The sequence below is a fragment of the Bos grunniens genome, chromosome 2 (genome assembly GCF_055505025.1).
Source record: "Bos grunniens cultivar Pamir isolate PY7600 chromosome 2, Bosgru_T2T1.0, whole genome shotgun sequence".
In the NCBI taxonomy this organism is placed as follows: domain Eukaryota; kingdom Metazoa; phylum Chordata; class Mammalia; order Artiodactyla; family Bovidae; genus Bos; species Bos grunniens.
In genome coordinates, this window is record NC_141166.1 from 130,245,216 (window position 1) to 130,254,493 (window position 9,278).

A 9,278-nucleotide genomic window follows, 5' to 3' on the forward strand; every position below is an offset into this window, starting at 1 on the left:
ACTATGACAAACCTAGACAGCGTATTAAAAAGCAAAGGCATTACTTTGCCAGCAAAGGCCCATATAGTCAAAACTATGGTTTTTCCAGGAGTCATTATGGATGTGAGAGTTGGACCATAAAGAAGTCTGAGCACTGAAGAATTGATGCTTTTGAACTGTGGTGTTGGAGAAGACTCTTGAGAGTTCCTTGGACAGCAAAGAGATCAAACCGGTCAATCCTAAAGGAAATCAATCCTGAATGTTCATTTGAAGGACTGATGCTGAAGCTGAAGCTCCTTGGAAAAGACCATGATTCTGGGAAAGACTGAAGGTAGGAGGAGAAGCAGACAACAGAGAAAGAGATGGTTGGATGGCATCACCAACTCAATGGACATGGGTTTGAACACGCTCTGGAAGATGGTGAAGGTCAGGGAAGTCTGGTGTGCTGCAATCCATGTGGTCACAACGAGTTGGACACAACTGAGCAACAGAACAACAACTAAAAGGAAACTTACTGGAAAGATGCCCTATTTTACTATGTCAACTAATGGGAATCTAAAAGAAATTAAACCAAAAATAGCTATGTATTTGTCATTTTAATTAGTATTTATTGTAAACCCTTAACCCTGGAACATACATAGATATGTGTGTATGTACATATGTACCTGTGCATATTTTGGCTTTATTGTCCCTTCATAATTTCAGAACGTTGATCTATTTATAGCTAAAACACAGCAGCCTTGGGATCTGACTCCTGATAGTATCCTAGGGTCAAAAACTAACTTATTTTACTTTTAAAGATTTTTCAGCTTTTGAAGATTATCTGTGTTTGCTGTGTCTGTTACATGTTGAATTTTATTCAGTAAATGCTGCACAGCTGAGAGCAAGGGTCTGACCCATACATGCCCCTCATTCTCAAACCTCCCTCACCTCCAAGCTTAAGTACTCTATATTTTTAACAAAGCCAAGGAATCAGTTTGTTTCTTTCCACCTTTCTTTACCAACAACAACAGTCGGTCCTCTCTGCAGTGAGGCTGGCAAACCTCCCAACAAGGCAGCCAGTAGGAAGAGAGTGTTCTGTCCCCATAAAAGAAGCAGTGGTTTTTCTATCCACCCTTGGCTGACAGGTATCGGGGAGGCCAGGCAGTCAACCAAGAGCAGATCCACAATGTGTGGCCTGTCTATGTCTGCACACTTCTCTTTCTCTCTCTCCCCCTTACTCCTCTCTGTTTATTTTCTGGGTGGCCATTAGTCTTTAGTAATCTGGTTCAGGAGGCAAAACTGATTTCAGTATAAATGAGAGAAAACCTAGTAAGTTAATGAACTCAATTTTGATACCTAAAGAGTTTAGCCAAAGATTTCTAACTTTTCCTAGTCAATTGTAAACATTACTTTCCTGTTTCATTTCTCTCAACCTAATCATGCTAATCTTTCATATACCAGCACTTTTCAGGGGAAGAATTTCCATTATTTCCTTGGTGAAATGTCCACATTCTTAAGTCCAGACTTATTTTCTTTTTTAAAGTAGACTTTATTTTTAGAGCAGTTTTAGGTTCACAGCAAAATTAAGTGGAAGGTACAAAGATTTCCTATACACCTCCTGCCACCGCCCGTACACGCATAGTGGCCTGCATTACCTATATACATTCCCACAGAGTGGTTTATTTGTTATAACTGATGAGCCTACATTAATATACTAGCACCCAAAGTCCAGAGTTTGTGCTAGGGCTCACTTTTGCTGTTATACATGCTATGAGTTTGGACAAACGCACAATGACCCATTTTAATCCTCAGTAACTATACAAGTTATTCACCATTACAGAGGGAAATTTTTATAAACATATACATTTTAAGAACTAATTCTTAAAATCAAGTTAATCATAATCAAATTCCTTCAACTTTTGGGGGAGTCACAAAAATTCACATTGTTATTGCCAATAACCTGTTTTCTAATGTCTCAAATTTTTTGACAGAGTTAACTGAAAGGCTTAATATTTGTTTGGGATTTTAGTTTTGTTTTGGCTAATTTTGTTTACATTTTTTAAACAACCGAATAAAATAGTCAAATTGAAATAATATTCTCCTAAATTAATCATTTGCTTAGTTGAACTAATTAACCAGTTTTAATAGTGACAGTGTTATTAAACACAGTATAAAGTACCCAGATTGAAAATTAAATTTGTTCAAAATATGGAAATTCAGAAAATGTAACTACAAGAATTCATTGCCTGTATACAGCAAAATTTGCATATCATTAATATATCTTCATCAGACAAAAAAGTAATAATACCAAGAGAGCTGTGTAAGTAACCTGACAGTGTGCTTTAAAAGCTTTGAATACATGGAACTATACGGAATAATATTTATGTTACTAGACAATGTGTAGCAAGGTGTGGCTCTTGAGTGCCACGTCAATTGTTATTTAGGTTCTTGAGCTTGTTCAGACATCTACCATTTCTTACAAGGATCAGGAAAGAAGCCAGACTGAGATCATGGTAGACTGCTGTTTGGCCGGGCAGAGTATCAGGTAGGTTGCTTTGGTTTTCAGAGCCCCCTTCCCTTTGCCTGACCTTCCCCAAGTCAATCTCCCACATGCCCCCCTCACTCCTCCTCCCTCATAATCTTCCTCACACTCAAACCAGCCTCCTCACCCCTCACCTATGCTGCCTCCAGGAAATTATGGGATAGACTCACTTTCATGTATAAATAGCTGACAAAGCTTCAAATGTTATCATTCCTGAATTATATAAATTTTAGATAAACAACAAATAAGCAAAGAACAAAACATTTACTTCTTCAATTTCAGGATCCTGGCAAATGAAGAAAGTATTTTTGCAGGGTGGTGGCAGAATAGGGTTGGCAGGGAGTGGGCATCTTCTCAGTAAAAGGAATGGGGAAGCTTTGTAATCTCACTTTAGTTTCAGAACTGCAGTAAATATTCCTATGTACTTAGGTCAGGTGAAACATTTCCCCATAAAATGTGTCTGCTAGTATTTGCTTATATCAAACAGCTGAGTAAGAGTCCAACCTACAGGTTGGTAACTTAAACTATAATTATTTACGAGTCTCATTTTATCCTGAGTCATCCAAAATTACTGAAATCTTCAGAAAAACATTTGGTTGTCCGCTGCACATGGACGTGGATTTGTCATCTTTCACGCTTTCCCTGGTACCTGTCTCACTCAGACAACCCCAATGCCTTGGCTCATACACAAAAGAGAGGACTTCCTTTTCCTCATCCTAGTATTGTTAATAGAAGAATGAAAATAGTACCTTTGTATTAGATAAGCAAGGAACAGACCAAGAGACAAAGGGCGCGAAAATATGTGACAATTATTGACAAGCCCGACATGATGAGGCTGTTTGCTCAATCCTCCCAATACTTCATGAACTACATAAAGAAAGAGCAACTTCCAGAGCAGCATTAACCAAAATTCCAGTTCTTGTGTCTTGTCTCTGGCAATGGACATAGAAAATAGTGTGAGATGCATCTATCAGGTTTGACAGCAGCTAATAAGAGACGTTCATTGTATTTAACCTTCTATGTTTAATCATGAGCACCAAGGGTCACTGGCATTTTAGGTTGCACTGCTGTGATGTAGCTTCCTTCCTTCCTTGCTTGCCTTCCTTTCTTCCTTCTTTCCTTCTATTTCAAAACTATTTTCTATTTACTGGCTTTCCACCTCGACCCAGTGGCCCTTCAGTGACCCCTACTGTGGTTCGGTTTCCCAGGAGAGGCCACATAAACAGGGCAAGAGATCCCGGAGGCTCCCAAGAATTTATGCAGAGAGAGGTGTGTTGCCTTGGCTGGGCAAGACACTGAAAAATGAGCTGTGTGCGGAGGAGTCTACAGGGTTCTTCCTAACCTGATGGCACTTCATTCCTACAATGGAGGCCCCACAGGTCTCAAGGTAAGAATTCAGTTAAATCACACATGGGCAGCTCTCCTGGATGAGGTACAGAAGATGTCTTTTTTTCTGAAAAACCTCAATAAATATAATTGCACAGACTAACAGTAACAAACAAAAATGATGTTTACTAGAAGGCAGGACAGTGCAGCAGGAAGAGCAGTGGCTGGGGAAGCAGGAGATAGGCTTCTAATTCCTAGAGAGTCCCGTGGCCTCAGACATGTTGCTTACTCTGTGGCTCTGTTTGCCAGTTTATAAATCAGGTGGGCCGTGTCCCAGAATCATGGGGTTTTTATGGCTTAAACACTTCATCATACTAAGACTAGAAAAGTTGAATTAAACATCCTATGTGTATTACATTTTTATTGCTGTGTAACAAATGACCACAAATTTAGCAGCTTAAAACAACACATTTAGTATCTGATATTTTCAACAGGATGGGGGTCAGAGCTCAGCAAGGCGCTGCAGGGGCTGGAATCTAGATATGCAATCCTGGTTCTCCTCTAGAAGCTTAGTTCTCCTCTGGAAGCTCAGCTAGTGACCTGCTTCCAAGCTCGTGAGGTTTTGGCAACATTCGGTCCCTGTGGTTGTGGTACTGAAGGCCTGGGCTTCTAGCTTGATGTTAGCTGGAAGCCACTGTCAGTTCCCAGAAGCCAACCATAGTTCTTTGCCACAGGGCTTTCTCCACAGGCCCTTGGATAGCATAGCAGCTTGCTTTCTCAAAGCTGGCAAAGGAGAAAGAGAGAAAGCCTTCTAGCCCGATGGATTCTTATATAATGTAGTCACAGAAGTCACATCCCATCACCTTTGCCATATTTTACTGGTTAAAAGTTAGTCACAGGTCCCAGCCACACTCCTATGGCTGATTCGTGTTGACATGTGGCAGAGGGCAACACAATATTGTAGAGAAATTGTCCTCCAACAATTGTACTTTGTTCTATACTTCTCAGTGTTTTACAGTCTTAATATTTGGTAATTTTTAAAAATACAGGGAAAAAAAGCAGAAAAGTAGGGGAGGGGATTAAACAAGCACATGAACACCAAGATGAGGTGGTCAGGGAGACCACCTTAAAGTCTGTCTGCCACACTTCTGTATTTTTTTATTTTTTTGTAGTTTTCCCACTCAGTCTTTCAGCAGATTCTGTCAGTTCAACATGTAAGACATACCCATCTGCCACTTTTCATCACCTGCATTTCCAACTCAACCTCCCTAGTCTATGTGTTCATTTTCTCTCATTAACACTACTGCTATAATCTCTTAACTTGTCTCCCTCTCTGTTACTCTATTATGTTAAAATTTTCCAATGGGCTTCCTGTTATATGTGGAATAAAATCCAAATGCCTTACTTGCATGACCTGGCCCCTGACTACTTCTGTGACCTCATCCACTTCTGTTCACTTTTTCTCATTCCATGTCTGCTACCACCAAGTCCATTCCCACCTCAGGAACTTTGCACATGCTTTCTTCTGACAGAAATGTTCTTTCCTTAAGTCTTTACTTGGTGGTTCCTTATTTTCATCCATTCTTCACTCAAATTCTGCTTCCTCATAGACCTTCCTAACCACCTTAATCACTCTACCTGAGTTAGCTTACCCTTGTCCTACTCCAGGCATTCTCTGTCCTAATATTCCACTTTATTTTCTGCATAGAACTTACTGTCATGTGAAATATGTTTTAATTGTTCAAAATTCACTTAGAATGCAATGTCCATGAGGACAAGCCATTGTATTTCCAACAGTCTCCATTGTCATAAACACTGAATGAAGAAAACAATGAAGAACTCCAAACTCAAATTTCAAAAATTAATTGAATAAAACTGGCTATCTGAAAATTTACTTAATTTACCTTAATTTTTGCAGTTTTCCATGAACTAATGACAGGTTTATCAACAATTGCCACCTATTCCTATCCAAGTTTTTGGAGACCATTACATTATGACACCATCCTTAAGGCAGAAAGTGAAGAGGAACTAAAAAGCCTCTTGATGAAGGTGAAACAGAAGAGAGAAAAAGCTGGCTTAAAACTCAACATTAAAAAAATGAAGATCATGGCATCCAGTCCCATCACTTCATGGCAAATGGATGGGGAAACAATGGAAACAGTGACAGACTTTATTTTCTTGGGCTCCAAAATCACTGCAGACTGTGACTACAGCCATAAAATTAAAAGTTGCTTGCTCCTTGGAAGAAAAGCCATGACAAACCTACCAGTGAACCAGCGAAACTGCTCAGTTGTGTCCAACTCTTTGTGATCCAATGGACTGTAGCCTACCAGCCTCCTCCAACCATGGAATTTTCCAAGCAAGAGTACTGGAGTGAGTTGCCATTTCCTTCTCCAGGGCATCTTCCCAACCCAGGGATCAAACCCAGGTCTCCTGCACTGCAGGCAGACACTTTACATCTGAGCTACCAGGGAAGAGCATATTAAAAAACAGAGACATTATTTTGCCAACAAAGATCCATATAGTCAAAGCTATGGTTTTTTCAGTAATCATGTATGGATGTGAGAGTTGGACCTTAAAGAAGACCAAGTGCTGAAGAACTGATGCTTTCAAATTGTGGTGTTAGAAAACACTCTTGTGAGTTCTTGGACTGCAAGGAGATCAAACCAGTTAAACCTAAAGGAAATCAGTGCTCAATAGTCATTGGAAGGACTGATGCTGAAGCTGAAGCTCCAATACTCTAGCTACCTGATGCAAAGAGCTAACTCATTTGAAAAGACCCTGATACTGAGAAAGACTGAAGGCAAGAGGAGAAGGGAATGACAGAGGGTGAGATGGTTGGATGGCATCATCAACTCAATGGACTTGAGTTTGAGCAAATTCTGGGAGATGGTGAAGGACAGGGGAGCCTGGCGTGTTGCAGTCCACGGGTTCACAAAGAGTCAGACACAAATGAGCAACTGAACAACAACAGTATTATTCTATCAACTCAATAGCAATTGTTTCCAGAAGAGAGCCCCTGCACCAAGTCTAAATATCTGGTGAGTGTTTGGGAAATAGATACCTTGAGTGATGGACTGAAAAAGGATGCACAAGCTTTAGAGCAAGATGTACAGGAGGGGTCTTCCCTGGCGGTCCAGTGTCTAAGACTCCATGCTCCCAGTGCAGGGGGTCCAGGTTCAATCCTTGGTCATAGAACTAGATCCCATGTGCTGCAACTAAGAGTTTGCACGCTGCAACTAAAGATACCACATGCCTCAACAAGGACTCAACACAGCCAAAAAAAAAAAATAAAAGATGTACAGATGGCCATACTTCCAGGCATTAGGAAGAAACATCTTTTCCTCTTGTAGGAGAAATTCCTAAAATTGGTCACGTCTACCTGTAGTGAGTAACTGAAACTGATATGCAAAGGAGGTATGGTGATACGGGAAAAAGAAGATTGATCCAGGAGCCAGGAGACCTGAAATCCAGACCTCATTCTGCAGCAAAAAAAAATCCAATTTAGAATGTCGTGCATCTGCCCTGAGACTAATTTTCCTCATCTATAAAAAGACAGAATTCTTCTAGATTTCCAAGGTCCTCCAATATTAATTTTTTTTTTGAAATATATAAGTTCTATCAATCCATGAAAACCTATAAAAGGATAGCTGCTGAGTTGAGTTATTGACCACTAATCACAGCATTTGTAGAAAGGAAGAGAAATGATCACCAACAATAACAGTCAACAGCAACCAAAGATGGTTCACCCTGTTCCTCAGAAATCATTCACATCGTCTTTCCATTAACAGTCCTATTATAGTGCTGACACTTGTCTTTCAGCCTGGTCATATGTTACCATCTCAACAAAAACACCTGAGCCAGACTTCCCTGGTGGTCCAGTGGTTAATACTCTGTGTTTCCACTGCAGATTGTATGGGTTCAATTCCTGGTCAGGGAACTGAGATCCTACATGCCACATGACCCTCCCCCAGATAAAATAGAATAAAATAAAATAAACACCTGAGCCAAAGGCTAGTAGCTGTTTCAGCTATCCACATTGTATTCTAAAAGCTCCTTACACTCCAGCTACTCAGTTTGGAATTCTGGCAGCATGGAGAAAAAGCTTCTTTTATCTAGTCCACAGAAATAACATACTAGACAGAAAAAAGATTTACCAGTTTGAAGGCCAACAAAGTAGTTGGGTGACATAGGCATGGCTTTCTAGAAAGCTCTGGGAATCTTATTTTTCTAGTAATAATACGTGAGGGCTTCTCTGGTGGCTCAGTGGTAAAGAATCCTTCTGCCAATGGAGGAGACAGGTGTTTGATCCCTGAATCAGGAAGATCCCCTGGAGAAGGGAATGGCAACCCACTCCAGTATTCTTGCGTGAAGAATCCCATGAACAGAGGGCCCTGGTGGGCTACAGTCTATGGGGTCACAAAAGAGTCAGATACAACTGAGTGACTAAAAATAACAACAATAATATGTGAGCTATACATTAATTCATAGCACTTCAAAGTGGTTCCACTTGCCATGCTAATTTTGTCTGTCCTTCCCTAAAATTGTACTATTTAAGCTCATTTGTAGTCCATACTAAAACATTGCATGATATTCTAACTAATAGTAAAAAGTCAATTAAAATTACTTGAGGAAAATCATCTTTTTTATTTTTATGGGTTGCCTAGTAACCAAGTGAATTAAAGAAATGCTCTCCTAAAGAATTTAATCTTCAATTTGCTTATGCTTAATTTGCTTAAGATTAGACCAGTTATGGATGTGAGAGTTGGACTGTAAAGAAAGCTGAGCACTGAAGAACTGATGCTTTTGGACTGTGGTGTTGGAGAAGACTCTTGAGAGTCCCTTGGACTGCAAGGAGATCCAACCAGTCCATTCTGAAGGAGATCAGCCCTGGGATTTCTTTGGAAGGAATGATGCTAAAGCTGAAACTCCAGTACTTTGGCTACCTCATGTGAAGAGTTGACTCATTGGAAAAGACTCTGATGCTGGGAGGGATTGGGGGCAGGAGGAAAAGGGGATGACAGAGGATGAGATGGCTGGATGGCATCACCGACTTGATGGACGTGAGTTTGAGTGAACTCTGGGAGTTGGTGATGGACAGGGAGGCCTGGCGTGCTGCAATTCATGGGGTCGCAAAGAGTCGGACATGACTGAGCAACTGAACTGAACTGAACTGAGACCAGTTATAAAAACAACCTACAGTAGTTTCCTCAAAGATAAAACTATCAATGCAGCCTTCTTGAAGATAGCACTGTGGTTTGACATAAATAATAGACACTGTGAAAACAAACAGGAGAAACTGACATAGAGAGACTGACAAAATCTGGCAGACAATGCAAAAATAATGCTTCTCAGGAAAAAGAAGAATAAACTTGCTTTTTAAAAAGCCCTTGAAAACAATTCTAAAATAATAAAAAGGCAACAGTTTTATTTCACAGTCTCCAAATAT

At 40.2% G+C, this 9,278-nt stretch overlaps 1 long non-coding RNA gene across 1 annotated transcript; it reads left to right on the forward strand.

Annotated features, from left to right (window-relative positions):
* The first annotated feature begins 2,444 nt into the window (after positions 1 to 2,444).
* On the forward strand, positions 2,445 to 8,958 carry LOC147378734 (uncharacterized). The gene is made up of 3 exons (XR_015148786.1): positions 2,445 to 2,506; positions 3,712 to 3,890; positions 5,748 to 8,958. It is a non-coding gene; the product is annotated as an uncharacterized LOC147378734 (long non-coding RNA).
* Positions 8,959 to 9,278: the final 320 nt, after the last annotated feature.